Source organism: Condylura cristata, unplaced genomic scaffold (assembly GCF_000260355.1).
Source record: "Condylura cristata isolate star-nosed mole 26May11 unplaced genomic scaffold, ConCri1.0 scaffold00001, whole genome shotgun sequence".
NCBI lineage: Eukaryota > Metazoa > Chordata > Mammalia > Eulipotyphla > Talpidae > Condylura > Condylura cristata.
The window spans coordinates 60,740,376-60,756,953 of NW_004567102.1; the positions used below are offsets into that span (position 1 = coordinate 60,740,376).

The following is a 16,578-nucleotide window of genomic DNA, read 5'->3' on the forward strand; positions in this document are numbered from 1 at the left end:
AATTGGATTCAGCAGGCATTTAGCACTCAAGTTGTTTCTTTTTTGATGTGAGGTATATTAGCTTTGCTATATGCGATGTGGAAGAAAAGGAAATGGTTAAAACAAAAATTAGAGGAAATGAACAAATAAACTGTTTCCAATTCTCAAAAATTCTTATTTTTTAGAGCTTTAAGATTTGAAGCAACATAATCAAGAACTGCTATTCTGTCATAACAGCAAAGTAATACTGGAGAGAAGTTTTATAACAACCAGGTCATAATCCAAGAATATTGTGAGAGGTCTTGGGGCTAGTCACAGGTTTTAGAGTCAGACAGAGCTGAACGTGAGTGCTAGCACTGTGATTTACTGTTTGTGACCTTAGAGCTGTATCTCACCATCTCCAAGCGTCAAAAGAAGTGCTGTGTGGTGGAATGTGATGTTTAAAGGGGTTAAAATGTAAAGTGTCTAGCAAGGCTTATGACATAGAACAGGTGTTTCTGAATGTTAAAATCCTTTAATCTCCTCTCCCTCCCAACAGCAACGAGTCAGAAGAGGGTTATCTTGGGTTTCTGAAGAGTCAAGGAGGTTTCACAGTGGAATGATTGGGTCAAAGTTTGACAATATTTTTAACATTTTGGGTCAGCTTTGCCAAATTGCTGTCTAAATGTATAATGCAGCACTTTATTTTTAATTAGAAAACCTGATTTTTACTTATTACAACTACCTAAGCTATCAACTTGAGTCTAAGAAGACAATTACTCTGAATGTCTTTTTTTTTTTTTTAAGATTTATTTATGCATGCAGAAATAGGATACTGGCTAGAGGCGCAGGGGCAGTGAGAGAGGATTCACCAGAGCCAGAGTGGGGAGCAGAACAGGCATATTGATGAAATACACTGCTGAGGGGAGCAGCAGGTGGGTCAGGGGAGATCTGTCATGCCATGTGGGTTATCTCCCTACCCTGGGATCAAACTCTCACCGAAATGACTGCTGCCAGCTTCACAGTGCTGTGCTTTAACCCATTGCACCATCAGTGAAGGCCCTACTCTGGATGCCGTAACTACTATCTGAAACATGAATACATTTCTTAGTCATTTTACTTATTTATTTTTAAATGTTTGCAATTTTTTTGCTTAATTATTACAAAAGTTTATTTTTACATCATTTTGTAAATGTTTGCAATTTTTAAAGCTTTATTTATTTATACATACAGAACTGGGGTACAGACCAGAGGTGCAGGGGCGGTGAAAGGATTCACCAGAGACAGAGTAGGGAGCAGAACAGGCAGACTAACAAGTACACTGCTGAGGGGAGCAGCGGGTGGGTCAGGAGAGGTCTGAGGCTCCATGTGGGTCAGCTCTGGGGCTGGAGATAGAACTCACACTGAAGCAACTGCAGCTCGCTTGCAATAATGAGATTTAGCCCGCTGTGCACCAGGGAAGGCCTCTTAGTTATTTTTATGAATTTCTTTTAATGCATTCTTTAAGTACTCAGACTTCACTCAAAACTTTTTGAATTAATATTTTGGATAAGTTAAAGGTACGCCATCTAGATGAAATACTGGTTTTGGTTGTGTATTTCTTATTAACTAATCTAGTTGTAACCCTTCTTTTACCTCATACAGGGTCCATATTTCTTCCATGTTACCTACCACATTGCAGACAACTGCTGAATTAATGAACAAATGAGTGAATGAATAAATGAATGACAGGATATTTGCAATTTTATGTACATACAACAACTTAAATCTCTTCAAATGTGGCAGTTTATAAGGATCTGGTTGGTAGACCATTTTAAACTGATAGTTGTAATTAAGTATATATAGTATGAAAAATAAAGAAAATATAGATTAAGGGCCAATGAGGGGGAAACAAGTGAAGATAAATAAAAAACTTTGATTAAATTAATTTTAATTATGTTGTGAACACTGTCATAAATGAACACTTGTGTTTTCCATACTTTTTACAAAAATGTAAACTTACTTTTTATAATATGAGAATAATATGTTTGGAAATGTTTATTTTAAATTTATGATACACCTTTTATTCATGTAAGATGTATGATTTTCCATTCAGTAATCACTGAGTACCTACATTATATCATGCTAAATTGTGTATGTGGGTGAAGAAATCCTTTTCATAGGTTGCTAGTGAAGAGTGTCATGTACACAGATGTCATGCAGAGTTGGCCATGATAAATGCTTGAGAGAGTTTGATTAATAATAACATATTGGAGCAGTTCCAAAGACCTTCACAGAAGAAGAAGCATTTGAGTTGGGTCTTTATGGGTGGGCCAGAGTCCGATAGACACAGGGGAATGTACCTTTTAGACAAGAAATGGTATGTGTCTTATGTGGCTTGTTTGTGCAATTCTTTGAACATTTGTGGCCAATCACATGTGCCTGATGGTCCAAACCAGCACATATTTTCTTTCACATCTTATACAAGAGCTCATGCTGGCGAGGCACTTAGTAATTAATGGATTAATGTTTTTTTACTATCAGAATGTATGAATGAACAGATCCCTTTTAATATGGGAAATTCACAGATCCCTTTTAATATGGGAAAATAAATTTCAGATTTAAAAATTATGCTTCATTTATTGAGGGTTTTTTATCTTTACCTAGTTGCACCTATCTAATTCAAAGGAAAATTTAAACTTTGTGAACTCCAAATAACATTCATTTCACCAAATTTTAAGAAAACATATCTGGATTTTCCCCCCAGCATCTGCTTTTCTCATTCTAAACTTTATTCCTACACTTTTGTTGGCTTTAGATGCACGAGTTCATAATATACATTTTTTTTAGTAAAAAGTGAAAATTTTCCTATATTTTAGGTTCTAGTGTTGCTTATTTATGAAATGATATTTGCTTGATGCATTTATTTTTTTCTTTAGAAGCAAAACAAACATCTTTGCTTACTAATTCCACGCTAATTAAATACCTACAAATACCTACAACACAGTGGTAGGCAGTAGGTATATGCTTCCTCTGGAAAGTGTCCAGTAATATCTAAAGTGATTAACTGGGTTTTAAGGAGATCGTACTAATATTTGTGCCACAAATGACAATTTGATTATTTTAATTAAGCAAAAATAAATAAATAAATAAATAAATAAATAAGCCAACTAAGATTTGTGACTTTGAGCCCTTTTTTCCTTTTCATTCCCTTTTATATTCAGCATGTCTTGGAAATCCAAATATATCGAGGATGACTACTTTGGGTTTTTTGCTTGTTTGTTTTTTTACCTCTTTTGGACGTCAAAACAAAACTCTTTAGAACATCACATTCCCAAAAGGAAGCTGTAAGACTTAGGAGTGTGATCACAGTACCTTTCTAGCATCCCCACGTGAATCTAGTCGTTAAACAAAGGAAGCAGTTTTTCTTTTGCAGTTCTTGAGGGAACTGATATTTCATTGTATATGATCCTTCTTGATTCCTAGAGCAAACTGGAGAGAGAGGCCAGATACATTTTTCATCCCCATTTTATAGGAAAGGATGTGTAATTTGTACAAGAGGATGAATATCGACAGCTGATAAATGGATATCAATCCCAACAGCTGATAAATGTATGAACTGGAACTAGAACTCACCTTGATGTTTTTGCCTCATAGTATAATGCTCCCAAGGCTCCCCCTTACTGACTGGCTTATGAGCTGTGCAAAATTGTCAGAAGCAAAGGAAAGGGGAGAGTAATAAAGTTTTTAAAAAAATAATTTAAAAGAATGAATGGCATAATGTTGCTGGCATTTGGAGGAAATGTGTATTTTGTGAATAATGGTGAAATATGTCTACTACATATTTTCTTGGGTTTTACACAAATTAAAACTTACATATCCAACAATGTTGCATAGAACATGGACGGAAAGGGATTGTCTCAAACCAGGGAGCATAGTGAAAGAGGTAAAACCTTCATGGGGTGGAGGATGGCCTGGGAGAGGAGAATCAAACAAACTAGTTAGTGTCCTAAGGTATGGGACTGGACAGAAGAATGACCTGAGGGACTTTTACCTATAATAGATGGAATTTGGAAGCTTATGGAAAAGGAAGAGAGGAGAGTAGATAGACAGCACTGCTTCTTTAATACATAATACAAAACTGAAATCTCTCTGTTTACATCACAGAAGGGCATAGGGATATTCACATGCTGGCTCCAGTACTTTGGAGTAAAAGTCACAGATTATCTGATTAACGTAAAACATACTTCCTCATCTGGGACAACCAAGCAGTTACTATGTGTCTACTCAAATGTGTAGTGAAAGGGAACCTGGCTTGCCTAATGATATTTAAAGTCATCTCTGTAAGGAGTAGACATGGAAATGAAAATAAACTGTTTTCTGAACTTAGTTTTAAAATGGGGCTTTAGATACAAATATGCACAATAATATGAATGGGAAAATACACAAGTTGTCCTAAAGCCTACTAATACCAAATTTCCAACTTTCCCTTGATGCTGAGGTATCAAGTGTGGGCTGGATTATATTAGGTTAATTTCTCTTCAGAATTTCAATCACCATATTGTATAATTGAGAAAAACAATGTCGTCACTCCTTGGCATTGAAATTCCTAAATGAACTGCTGCAGGGATGTGTTGTTTTTAAGTTACATTTGAGAAGGGGTTGACACTCAATTTTCGAAACTATTTCTAGTAGAATTTTAAAGATGAAGAAAAAAACCATAGTTTGTTCTATATTTCATTTTGTTATTTAGAGCTAAAATCACGCTGCTTTACATAGTTTTTAGAGAAAACTGCAAGAAAGCTTGCACAGAATACAATTAATGTGTTTGAATGATGGACAAAATGCCAATAATAAGAAAGAAATACACTCCCCATTTATAAGGAATATTGAACTGCTCATTCAAGGAATTTTATCCTGCTCCTCCTATAAATCAGAGAAGCAGAAAAGAAAAACACCAGGACAAGGAATGAAAGAATGTCAATGAATGTTGTTTCACAGTTGTCTGACATTTTGTCACTTAATTGGATGTTTTTGCCCAAGGAACTATTTGTTCTTTTCTGCAAGACAAGGAATGAGAGATGCTCATCTTAATCTTTTCTTCAACTGTGTTTCCTTCAGGGGTCATGGAATTCTGAAGAATTTAATCAAGAGAAATCTGGGGGAAGCTGGAAATCACTGACTTATTAAATCCACACAGGAGGAGAAAAGATAGTGGTAGGTATACTTTTGATCCATCGTATTGTTGAGTATGTCTAAAAATAGGGTGGGAAGTCTTTATTTTCAGAACACAAATCAGCACAGTTAAATTAAAGCTTAATAGTATCTATTGTTATTGTCCAATTAATAACACATAATGCATGCTGAGAAGTTGAATCACCTTTCCATTCTCTGTCTGCCAAGAAACCAAACTTGTTTTGATATTTTCATTTTTAGTTGTGCTTCTTTAAATTATACTCAGCATAGGAAGCTGGCCCACCAAAATGTCTTGACCTTTATGGCCCTTGAAACAGAAGATAAAATCAGAATAATGTCTATCAGATTTTATAAACTTAACTCTTCTTCTAATATTATACTCCTTAGAGACCATAGTAATAGTGTTATAATCAGTATATACAAGTAAATATTCTTCATGATACTGATTGGTGAACATAAATATTAACTATTTTTTTGAGAAACCCATTTCTTTGTGTAACATATATAAAGATATGCATGGAAATTAAAAAAATTAAGATTTATTTTATTTATTTTTGCATACAAGAATTGTATGCAAAAAGTGCAGAGGGTGAGACAGGAGAGGTCTGTTGTGCCTTGTGGATTAGCTCCTTGGCTGGGGAGTGATAGCACTGAGATTTAATCCTATGAGGAAGGACCTGCATGGCAATTTTTATATATACATAAATATGAATTTTACAATATATATAAATGCTACCCATTTGCTCAGGTGTATGTAAATATAGTAGATCTCTGTATATACTCACCTATATGTACATATACTATATTCACAAATTTTATTTCCTTTAAAAGTGTGGCTATATTCAACTGCAATCATATTCATATTTCACAAAATGTTTACTATGTTGGTAGAATTTGTATTTGTGAATGCTTCAATTCCTTAGCACTGTTTTTTCTGACCCTGAGTGAAAGCTTTGCTCTCTTATTGCAGATCAGAGAACACATAGTAATTCCCAGCTTGTGTGAAGCTTCTAGCATTCTCCACCCACTCTGATTCCCTTGAGAACAAAGCTCCAAGGGAACAGGAAAGAGTAGAAGACATTAAATTCGGTTTAGGCTCATTGCCTGGTTTCTTCAAAACGAGTACAATTTTCCAATTTACACATTGTGATTTCACTTAGATAATGGCGAGGGGTTCATTTTCTTTCCTTATCAGAGTATTCTTAATTTGTGTCAAATTTTAAATTTATATGAAATGAATAATGGGTTAATTGAAATTACCTTTACTTATGAAGTAATTTCACATAAATAAATTTATCAAAAGCATTTACATTTTTATATAAACTTAAAACTCCCTAATAAAAAAGTGACAAGTAAAATCACAAAAATTAATTTTGTATTTAAGGAAAATTAAAACTAGCATGTAAAATAACCTATGAATCTTTAATATGGTTAGAACTTACTGTGATTATGAACATAACTTTATAAAACCACATACTAACTCTGAGTGATGAAGATCAGGGTGTATGGTTATTCTCTGTGATAAAAGTACAACTTGCTGGAACCTTCCCTAGTGGCTCAGTGGGTTAAAGCACAGCACTAAGAAGCTAAAGCCACTTCAGTGTGAGCTTGATTCCTGCCCTGGAGGTGACCCACATGGAACAGCAGACCTCTCTTGACCCTCCCGCTGCTCCCCTCAGCAGTGTTCTTCATCGATCTGCCTGTTCTTCACCCCACTGTCTTTGGTGAATCCTCTCACTGCCCCTGCATCTTTGGCCTGTACCCCAGTTCTGTATGCATAAATAAATGAACCTTAAAAAAAAAAAGTGCACCTTGCCAAGTATATGCACATTTAGCTAGTGGGTGGTGAAGTTCAGATGTGAGCCTAATTTGGTCTGATGCTTCAGCCTATGTCCTTTGGCAGGAAATAAAGTACTATTGTTTAGATGAGCAAATATCTTGTTTTCATCAGGTATTTGGAATTGGTTATTAAAAATGTACACTCTTAAGGAACATTTTATTCCACACTCTATGAACTCTTCAAAAGATGAAACATTTTTCTAGCCATTTAATGAATGGTATAATGCTCTAAAGCACTAATAAAAGTTGCAAAAAAAAAAAGAAAAGAAAATCACATAAGTTCATTGAAACTTTAGTGGAATATAGAAACAAACAAAAAAAAGATTAATTCAACAATTGGCATTTATTCTAGGAATTTACAAATGATTCAATATTGGAATAGTGAGATAACTTCCTAATATATTCCAAATAACTTGATAAAATGCAAGTGTATTTCTTTTAAGAAAACATACAATTATAAATAGCAAATTACAAGTGCTATTAAAATGTAAAAAGTTATTAAATGTGGAAAAAACAATTTCAAAAAGATAAAGATGTTCAATGTTTATTATATGCCCAATTCACCACTTATAATTCACACTATAAATTCTAGCCAAGGCTGAATTTTTTTTTAAAGACTAACATTTTAAAATGTATATTTTCCAAATACCTGACAAATATTAACTCATTATTTACAATAATCCTAGGAGACAGGAACTACTATCATTCTCATTAAACAAATTAGAAAGCAGAAGACAGAGAATCTAAGTAACCTGGCTAAGTACACATAACTAATTAGTGATAAAGATGAACTTAACACAAATGGTTTTACTCATGAGTCTTTAATTTTTATAGTGTATCATGCTGCTGTTATAAGAGGAAACATCTATATTCCTTTAAAATAATCTTTAAAACCAAAATTTAAAAAAAATTCAACTGAAGAACTGTTAGTTTAAAAGACTTTAGGTGACCACACAGTTGAGAATAAGTCAGTAAGTTTTTACCAATCTTCCAAATATACTATTGTTTGAAGTCTTACAAAAGCAGAAGCTGTGTGGAATATAGTATACTTGCTATAGGAATAGGAAACAGAAAATTTTGTAGGATGAATATATAGTATGTGTTGGCCAAAAAATGAAGATCAAATTCTAATGAAAAACAAAAATTACAAGGAAATTATGATTGTACCACCTAAAAAGGTCAACTAAAATTGATTTTATTCATATTTACATTATATAAAGAATACAGAATTTCACCTAGACAGCTTTATAATTCCTTTGTGCACTATGGAATTTTGCTTTAGTAGAAGTTATTTGCAACATTATTAAATAATGACTAAATTTTAAAATGCGTGAAAAGATGCTATCTTTAATACTAAAGAAAGTGTAAGAATTTGTTTCTTGTCTTGAACTATGTTGTGGCGTGCAGAGACATGACATAGTGATAAAAGAATAGAGTAGAATATCCTATTTTATTGTCAATTATGATGCAAAAGGATTGTTTTCTTTATTTTCCTCAAGAGTAGATCTGCTTTCTCACTGCTAGGACTACAGAGCAAGTGGAACAAGAGCATTTTATAATGAGCGTACAGTGAAATTGAGAAAAAGGTTTTATTTAAAACATTCCAAGTGATAGACTGGACTATGATAGTTGATTTACTTTGACACTAACAAAACACTAATTTTCTGTTTTGTGCCTTATTTAAAAATTACTGGGCTATGAGGCCCAGATGACTCATAGAGTAGGGCCATGAACTTCCTACTCTTCCTGTTCACTTCCCATCACTCTTCATGTCCTTGGCTAATTTGTTGATTCTTCAACACTGCTACCCTTCCTGAGGTCATTCATACTTTTCTGCCAGTGGTTCATCTTTGCCTCTCACTGATTTGGGGTACCCTCAGTTTCCAGAATCAAATCACCCAAAATTTTGAATTCAACTCTCTTTCCCTTCCTTTCCATCCTGATCTTTGTTCTTGGATCAGGTTTGATACTTCAACTCTCTTTATCTTCGAACTCTTTCGAAGTTCTTCCCTCCTTTTTTTTTAAAGATTTGTTTATTTATTTATGCATACAAGAGCTGTGGTGTAGGCCAGAGGTTGGAGGTAGATACACTGAAATACTTTGATGAGGGGAGCAGTGGGCAAAACAGGAGATGTCTGCTTGTGGGTCAGCTCCCTGCCCTGGGATTAAACTCATGCTTCAGTGTCTGCTGATAGCTTCACAGTGCTGAGACTTAACCCCTTGTGTCTCTTGGAAATCTCCTCTTCCCTCTTTGAGCCAAGGACCCAAATCATTAAAAAGTGACCTTTTCTAAGGAAGCTTGGAGGCTATGGTTCTAGGAGTTAGTAATAAATAATGTTCTTTCTATAAGGACTTGTACATACTTATATATTTACATATTTAGATCCATCCTGCTGGCACATGAGCTATGCCAGGAAAAATCTAAACTTAAAAAAATACAGCTTAGACCCTCCCTGAGTCTCATATCCCTTTCAAACAAATATTGTTTGAAGCATTTATCTTTTTTTTTCTTTTTAAAGATTTATTTATTTATGCATACAGAGCTGGGGTACAAGCCAGAGGTGCAGGATCTGTGAGAGGCTTCACCAGAGATGGAGTGGGGAGCATAACAGGCAGATTGACAAGGTGCACTGCAGAGAGAAGCGGGTAGGTCAGGAGAGGTCTGCTAAGCCATGTCAGTCACCCCAGGGTGGGGAATTGAACTCGCACTGAGGCGGTGGCCAGCCTGCAGTGCTGGGTCCTAACCCATTGTGCCACCAAACAGGGCCCTGACGCATGTATCTTCATCTTCATTTGTCGATGCATATACATTTATAGCATGTTTACTATTGACTATCCTCAGAAAACAGCCTACACTAGCTTAAAAAAAAGTCTTCATGATTAACAGAATGAAAAGAGAGGTTCCCCCTTTTTTTATTATTAAACAAGAGGACCAAAATCAAGCAAGCAAACCTAAAGATAAAGGAATTAATCTTATTAACTTTCTTAACAGCTAGACAGATAGCCGCTTTTTGAACTCTGTTAAGGCACTAGAAGAGAATATAAGAAGTTATGAGCTCTAGAAGAGAATATAAGAAAACAAAACAGCCAACAAGAATGGAAAAAGATTTATTTATAAAGAAAAGAGATTATATGGCCCTCCCTGGTGGTGCAGTGGTTTAAAGCACAACACTGAGAAACTAAAGCCACTTCTGCATGGGTTCGATCCCCGTCTTCCCCGGAGGTGACCACATGGTGTGGCAGACCTCTCCTGACCCGCCCACTGCTCCCCTCAGCAGTGTACTTCATGGATCTGCCTGTTCTGCTCCCTCTCTGTCTCTGGTGAATCCTCTCACCCTCCACATCTCTGGCCTGTACCCCAGTTCTATATGAATAAATAAATAAATCTTTAAAAAAAAAGAGATTATATACAAAGAATGGTTGTGATTATTAAGAGTTTAGTACTATCAGTGATCAAAATAATTATCATTTAATGTTCATAGTATTTACTAAACTCATTTTTTTTTCATTTCTTCATTCAATATGCTTTTTACTGAGTGCTTACCATTTTTACCCTGTGCCAGGCACTGCTGTGAGAATACAGAGCTGTAGACATTATGCAATTCCTTAGAATTTGGGAACTGCCAGAATAGAAATGCTGATGTAGAGAAAAATTGACTATAGGACTGTGAGGAAATCCAAAAACTATCACATCATGAATGGCTGACTTTTTAACTTCAGGGGTGTTGGGGATGTCATGCTAACTTTGTTTAGTTTTGTAAGGAATATTGTGTAGAAAAGGAGTCAAATCTTTTCTATATGATTGAGAAGACAAAACTACATCCAGTGCTTTGGGATTAGAAGAGGACAGTTTGCTGAAATTATAACAAACTCTCTACTTCTGGTAGCTGAGATGACTCTGGAGGCTTGGATTCACTGAGAGGGAATGTCACACAGGGACTCATACATGGCATGATGAGTGGCTAGACATGGAGAGTTGGTGAATAACTCATCTCCGCAGACAAACATTCCAAGGTCTGTGGTTGAGATGTTCCATGTAGATAACATAATGAGAGGCTCCAAAGGACTTCTTTATAGTTAGCTTCACCAGCTTTGCCACTTAATCTTAGAACTTAACCAAGTTTCTCATCTCTGAGCTTTAGATTGTACATGAGATAAATAGGAACACTAATTGCATATGCCTCATAAGACTGTGATGAGAATTGAATAAAATAATGCGTGGAAATGGACTAATTTAAACTGCTTAGGATCAGATGGCACTGTTAGTATGCTACACTTACTAGTCTCATCTTTTAAACACTTGGCCTTAGACAATTTGGAGTGTTAAATGCTACCCATATTAGTGTATACAGTCTCTTTCTCCCTAACCTGTTATTTGTAAAAACAAAACCTAATGTGCAATGAAAATTAGCAAGCATATGTAACATTAGACCCAAAAGGCCATTTTGTTAGAATTTACTTATCATTTATCTGTGCTTAGTTGTTAGAGATTTTTAAACTCTTAGTCTCCAGTTCTTTGTATTATGCTAAGGAATCTATATTGTCAAACTCTATTTGCCATATCTCAAAGGATCTTTGCCCATTGCCGTAAAGAGCTGTTCAGAGAGAGTCTGTTCGTGCATGCTGGATGAGTTTGAATGTTTCTGTGGCATTGGTTATTACTAAATATGTGTTGCTGTCATCCCTGTCTTTCAATAGTGTTATTGGTACTGACTAAAATAATTGGCTATGTTGTTGGTATCAACCACTAAATAATTTGAATTAATCATTAAGAAGAACCAAAGACTTCAGGTGGATGTGCTTAGTCAGGGTTCTGGCAATATAAGACACTAAAGCAATTAGTAGCTGACTATAATGTTAACTCAACAACTGCCCTTGGCTACCAATTACAAAAGGCATATCATACTGCATTCACAGCACCATGCTTTTGAGATTTACATCATAGATCATTCAGGCTCTGTTCTCCCTTGTGAAATTTGTGTTTTCCTCGATAAGACATTTGCTATTCACATCTTGGCCTTCTTAATTCCTAAATTGGGCCCATGGATGACAGGATGTTATTGCTGGAAGAGTTAGGAGAAAACATCATTTTAATTTACGTCTTTATATTTTGTCAACACTGGGACCTTTTGAAAAATGACAAAAGCTAAGCCGGATGCTAAGTCAGGAAAATCTAAATAAACCAGAACTTTCCCAGGCAAATCACACTGAAGGATTAGCCTGCATATGAATAAAGGAAGGTGTAGGAGGTGATATGATTTTTCTGGATTACACTGCTGGTTAATGACAGCTTGAAATGCCCAGACCAAAGCTCAAAATCAAACAATTGCATAGAAAACCTTCTGTTTCATTGTTCTTTTATTTTTTATCATGTTGTTTCTTATGTTTAAAAGAAGAATTTGAGAAGTAACATAATGGATTCTTATCGCAATTTCATCTGGAAAAACAAAAGAAGCCTGCTATTGGTCTGTATGCCTGATGACAGTAAGGCTTTTATTCATATTTTTTTTTTTTCTTATGATCACTCTCTCCGTGCCCATGTAAAACTAATTACTGCCCCTTTCCACTGATTAATGCACTATGTTCCACTTGTCCCAATAGATCATGGAATGTGACCAGGTAACAGAAGTTGTCCTACCTTTTCCAGTTTCTTGTCAACTTAACTTTTTCCTACAGTTGTCTTATCAACTAGCTGGTTAATGAATGTGACGTATGTTACTGTAAGGTTTAGGTGTGCCAAGATTGTATAGGACATTGAGGATTGACTCATGAATTAAACCACACAGAATCTGAGGACGAGGGGGTTTCTGTTCCAACTTAGATCTGCAGTTTCCTTTACTCAAACTCAGTCTTAATCTCATAGTAAAATGGCATTATCATTGGATCACTATCGGTTATAATTTTCTTAATAACAGGTGTTAGGGTTAGCGTGTTAGAACACTGAATTCATCATTTTATTTTTTATTTTTTAAATACTATACCTCATAGTATTAAGACTTTAAATAGCTTTTAATTGTTACTTATTTGAAATAGTTTATTTCCCAAAGATATTTTATACATTTATATGATAAATAAAATCAGTATTCTCCTCTACTTCCTATAAAAACAATATACAACATATATTAATGTTGAAATGATATATTGAAAGTGAACATTAGTTTTTAAGTGTCAATCATGTTTTTAAATTTCTGACAATTTTATATTTTTACAAATAAATTCAGCCTGAAAAATCCTGATTTACAGATGCTTGAGAAAACCATATTTTTATTAGTTTGATATCAACCTATTATCCTATCTTGTAAATAGTATTGAAATTGTAACTATACACATAAAAATAAAAACCTACTGGTAGGCCCTCCCTGGTGGCGCAGCGGGTTAAAGCACAGCACTAAGAAGTCAAAGCCACTTCCGCATGAGTTCCATCCCCGCCTGTCCCGGAGGTGACCACATGGCGTGGCAGACCTCTCCTGACCCGCCCGCTGCTCCCCTCAGCAGTGTACTTCGTTGATCTGCCTGTTCTGCTCCCCACTCTGTCTCTGGTGAATCCTCTCACCCTCCGCATCTCTGACCTGTACTCCAGTTCTGTATGAATAAATAAATAAATCTTTAAAAAAAAACAAAAAACCCACTGGTAAAAAAGTATAAATATTTATGATTATTTTAAAAAAGCTCTAAGATGTCAAAGATACGACTTTGAAAGACAAAATCATTGTCTAAAAATTGCATGAGTGCCTTTTCTTTCTCCAGATGATACATCTTTAAATTGCTAAACGGTAGCATTAATATTTTAGCTATCGGTTATTATTAAAAGTGTCAAGTGTGTGACCTTCTGTTTGTGTGGATATGGTTGCTGCACACTGGCTGCAGGGACAGTGCCCTTCCAAGTCATATCCTCATTGCCTACATCTGTGAAGGATGCTCTTTGGCTTAGTTTGATACATGGTTATGTTTTAATCTGTATACCATGTGACACATGGCTCAGCTTTGTGAATTGACTACTAAGGGTCACCCAACATGAGCCACTTCACTTAGAATAGTACAAGGGGATCTACTGAAATACACTGCTGAGGGGAGCAGCTGGTGAGCCAGGGGAGATCTGCTGTTCCATATGGGTCTCGTACCCATAATGGGGTTGAACTCGTGTTGAAGTGATTGGGTCTAGCTTGCTGCTTTGTAGTGCTGCATTTTAGCCTGCTAGGCCACCAGGGAGGGCTCCAAATTTGAATCTTAATGTTATTTATTAACTGTGTATTCATGGACAAATTACTTAATCTAGCTGTGTCAAGGATCTCATCTATAGATTGGAACTGACAATAGGACCTGTTTGATAAAATTTAAGAAGATTGACATATTTGATTTTTTTTAAAGCATTTAAGATGGTGCCATTTGACTGATTTTTAAATAAAATTTTAAAGTACTTAGGCTTGACTGGATTTGATGCCTGCAAGAATATTTTCAGTTTGAATATTGCATCATTTAAAATTCAGTTCTTGCTTTGTTTTCAAAATGCTATTATTAAAGTTATGCTAGTGAAAACATTGTCACTGTGCAGAGTATTAGTGATTATATAGACTCACATTGATGCTTTCTTTTGTCTCTTGTTTTAAGTTAAGGCATTAAGTATAACTAAAGCATTGCTTTAAAATCTAGATAAAATATCTATATATCTCATCGTTGCATAGATGGTATCAACCCCTAAAACGTGTTTCTGAATTTTATTTACTTTCTAAAGGAATACAATCATTTATCTCATTTTTAAATGTCTTTCTAAATATGATATAGGATGGCAAACTTAGGAAGCTGAATTTCTTGATTGCTTCTTTCTGTAGTGTCAGTGAAAATATACTTTATGAGATTTCTTTAGTACAGGTTGGTACATGACTTCTATCTTTTTGAGTTTATCACATACCCATACCTTGTGTTAAACAATCTGAGGTCTCTTTTAATTAGCTTGTGGCCTGTTAAATTAGTATTTTGTAGGATGTAGAGCTGTTTAATGTCAGTTTGAGAGCTTGCTGATAGAAGGATAGATAAGCTTGTTTTGTAAAACAGGATGTGTCCACTAGGGTGAAAGAGACTATTGAAACTGGAACTCATTTCAGCTGATGGGATAAAGTCCAGTCAAGCTAGTGACCTTATTATCTAGGAGAATGATGATGGCAACAGAAGGCAGTCATGACAGGTAGTGGGTCGGAGTCCAGGAACACCACCAAGGTGCAGCAGATGGTATCCCAGCAAGAGGACAGCCCTGGTGACTCAGAGTCTGGAAACAGATGAGATCCAGGTAGATAAACAGACAGGTCTGATCACAGATAGTGGGGCCTCAAGGGTTGGGGTTGGAGCTTGAGTCTGAAATTCAGATCCAAGAAAAACTGGATGGACAAGTGCAGAGGCCCAATTTAGAGTGGGTAGGGTATTATCCAGGACATTAAAGCAGAGGCTCTGCAATGCTAAAGAGGCCACACAAGCTAAAGGGGACTTGTGATGCCCCCAGTTTGGGGTTTGTATAGAGTAGGGGGAGGGAGTTTGGAACAAGTCTTATCTTTACAGATGTTGACTTTATTAGTCCTTAGTTTAGACTCATGTCCTATCTTGAAAATTGAAGAAACTCAGGCATGTTAATTACTAAGCTGTGTTTTACTGTATTGGTAATGAGTTAGATTAGATGGTTATTTTGAGGTAAGCAGCCTTGCCATTATTTTTTAAAAAATTTATAACCTTCAGATGCTGATTTCCATGCAGTGTATGTACAAGAGTCTAGATTAAGTGGAACATACAACATAATGGTGTTGTTATTACCTGTTCTTAAGTTTATCCTAAGGGTATTCATTATATTTGAATTCAGTCTTAGGTTTATGTTCATTTATTTTTATTTTTTTTAAAGATTTATTTATGCATACAGAATTGGGGTACAGGCAGAGGTGCAGGGGCAGTGAGAGGACTCACCAGAGTCAGAGCGGAAAGCAGAACAGGCAGATCTACAAAGTACACTGCTGAGGGGAGCAGCAGGCTGGTCAAGAGAGGTCTGCGAGCCATGTGGATCACCTCTGGGGCGAGGATCTAGCTCACACAGAAGCAGCTGCCACTAGCTTGCAGTGCTGCGTCCTAACCCATTGAGCCACGATGGAGGGCTGATGTCCATTTATTTTTAATAATTATTCTGCTCAACAATAGTGAAATCCTAAAGCTTCATCTTTGTTTCTCCAATTACTGTTTTCAATAGAAAAAGAGCTATATTTCTTTCTAATAAATATTCTTCACAATGATCAATATGATCTAGAGAAACTGAATTCATTTATCAAGTGATAGGTGATTTAAGAAATTAAGTTTAAGAAAAACTTGGCTGTCATGAAATCTAACTTAAAATTATTAGAATCTGTGTGCTTTGATGACATTATTTGCTATTCTGGGTTTCGTTGTATATATCAATTTTTATCATCTTCATAGAACTATGGCATTCTGGTATATCCTTGGAAATCACAATGATTAACGATTATACGTCTTTTTAATGGAAGGTTTTTTTTTTTTTTTTAGTGGAAATCATTATAATATGTCTAGTTTTACATGCTGTAACAATTTTAACATTCTTGTATAACTCAGGGTTCC

The 16,578-nt window shown here is 35.4% G+C and overlaps 1 protein-coding gene across 3 annotated transcripts in view; it reads left to right on the forward strand.

Moving 5' to 3' along the window:
- PKIB (protein kinase (cAMP-dependent, catalytic) inhibitor beta) overlaps window positions 1-16,578 on the forward strand; it is an 89,993-nt gene that overhangs the window by 13,676 nt on the left and 59,739 nt on the right. For all 3 annotated transcript variants that reach the window (XM_012720715.1, XM_012720717.1, XM_004673823.2), the window contains exon 2: window positions 5,059-5,154. The gene's annotated coding sequence lies outside the window, so the exon portion shown is untranslated. The remainder of the gene's footprint in view (window positions 1-5,058; window positions 5,155-16,578) is intronic.